This window comes from Bos mutus, chromosome 20 (assembly GCF_027580195.1).
Source record: "Bos mutus isolate GX-2022 chromosome 20, NWIPB_WYAK_1.1, whole genome shotgun sequence".
Lineage (NCBI taxonomy): Eukaryota > Metazoa > Chordata > Mammalia > Artiodactyla > Bovidae > Bos > Bos mutus.
The window spans coordinates 48,939,457-48,941,602 of NC_091636.1; the positions used below are offsets into that span (position 1 = coordinate 48,939,457).

General features: G+C 40.5%; 1 pseudogene; it reads left to right on the forward strand.

Annotated features, from left to right (window-relative positions):
* Positions 1-372: 372 nt before the first annotated feature.
* Positions 373-1,542, forward strand: LOC102279640 (large ribosomal subunit protein uL1-like; annotated as a pseudogene).
* The last annotated feature ends 604 nt before the right edge of the window (positions 1,543-2,146 follow it).

Genomic DNA, 2,146 nt, shown 5'->3' on the forward strand with positions numbered 1-2,146 from the left:
TTTTATATTCCAATTACAGATAATGCAAATTTCATTGAATGTATTAGAATTTGGTTAACTTAAAACATTGTCCTGGTCTTATTATCTCAGAAAACTCAAGAATGCAATAGAGATAGAAAGAAATGATGACTTTTTCCTTCTTCTCTTATAGACTCTTTGGCTAGTCTGATAAATGACATAAGACAGATTAATGAAAGAAAAACACATTTAATTTAATTCTGTACATATAAGAGGCTCAAGGAGAGTCAGGTTAATTTGCATTCCTCTGCTAAGGAGAAGGGGGCGGGGCCTGGGACTTCAAAGGCAGGTCCATTGGCAGCAAAATAAAAATGTTTTTCCTGCTCTCTTCAGGTTATCCCAATGTCACCTACCATGAGCAACAAAGTCTTCAGAGACACCTTCTAGGAGGTGGTGCAGGGGAACCAGTGTGGGAAGTGGAAGCTTTTGGAGACAGTGGAGCTTCAGGTCAGTCTGAAGAACTATGACCTCAGAAGGAGAAATGCTTTGGGGACATGCAAGGAAAGTTATGACAAACCTAGATAGCATATTGAAAAGCAGAGATACTACTTTGCCAACAAAGGTCTGTCTAGTCAAGGTTATGGTTTTTCCAATGGTCATGTATGGATGTGAGAGTTGGACTGTGAAGAAAGCTGAGTGTTGAAGAATTGATGCTTTTGAACTGCGGTGTTGGAGAAGACTCTTGAGAGTCCTTTGGACTGCAAGGAGATCCAACCAGTCCATCCTAAAGGAGATCTGTCCTGGGTGTTAATTGGAAGGACTGATGCTGAAGCTGAAACTCCAATACTTTGGCCACCTCATGTGAAGAGTTGACTCATTGGAAAAGACCCTGATGATGGGAGGGATTGGGGACAGGAGGAGAAGGGGATGACAGAAGATGAGATGGCTGGATGGCATCACCGACTCAATGGATGTGAGGCTGGGTGAACTCCGGGAGTTGGTGATGGACAGGGAGGCCTGGCGTGGTGCAATTCATTGGGTCGCAAAGAGTCGGACACGACTGAGCGACTGAACTGGACTGAGTTGAAGATTAAGTCTTCTACATGCCCCAGGTTCTCTGCATGTGTTCTGGAGACCAGCACCACTGTGACGAGGCCAAGGTTGTGGATTTCCCCGACATGGACATGGTTAGATACTGAAGAAACCCAACAAGAATAAGAAACTGGTCAAGAAGATGGCCAAGAAGTATGATACCTTTTTTGTTTCAGAGTCTGATCAAACAGATCCCACATATCCTCAGTGGAGGCCTGAATAATTCTGGCAAGTTTCCTTCCTTGCTGACCCACAACGAGAATGTGGTGGCCAAAGCTGATTAAGTGAAGTCCACCATCAAGTTCTAGATAAAGAAGGTGCTGTGTCTGGCCATAGCTCTTGGCCACACAAAGATGACAGATGATGTAAAAAATCCACTTAGCTTTCAAATTCTTGGTGCCACTGCTCAAGAAAACTTGGCAGAAGGTCTGGGTTTTAACATTAAGAGCACCATGGGGAAAGCCCAGTGCCTGTACTAAGGTACAAGCTTAATAAACCATACTCCCACCATTTATAAAACAACAACAATAACATGATTTTCCTGCCATGTAGACATAATGGGACACAGAGAAAGCTTTGAACAAAGATGTGTTGCTAAATTCTACCCAGACTATCAAAACCAGCTTATAATCTTTGTAGTTATCTCTGTAGATTACTCTCTTCTTGGTATGGACCCTCCCTCTAAATTCTTATAGGCAGTTAAGTAAACTTCCAGACTCTTTAGTCTCTTAAAACTAATCAGCCTAAAATAATGCTCATAACAAGGAGACAGATTTGTGGTGGCAGACTTTGCTCCCCTACAAGATTCATATGGTCCTAAATTTGCATGGGCCTTACTTACAATTCCTATTTTATTAAGATATTATAAAATTGTTATCAAATTAAAAGAATCAAATAATGCAAACACTTTGAAAAAGAATCACTAATCATGTATCAAAACTAAAATTAAAATTTTACTAGATAGATTTTTGTGTTAATAATAATCTAGCAAAAAAATCTCAGTTACAGAAAAAATGTTACATAAAGCCACAGAGATAACAATAAATAAATACAGTTGCTACTGCTGCCTAGGAGAGACATTCAGAACCTCTGCATT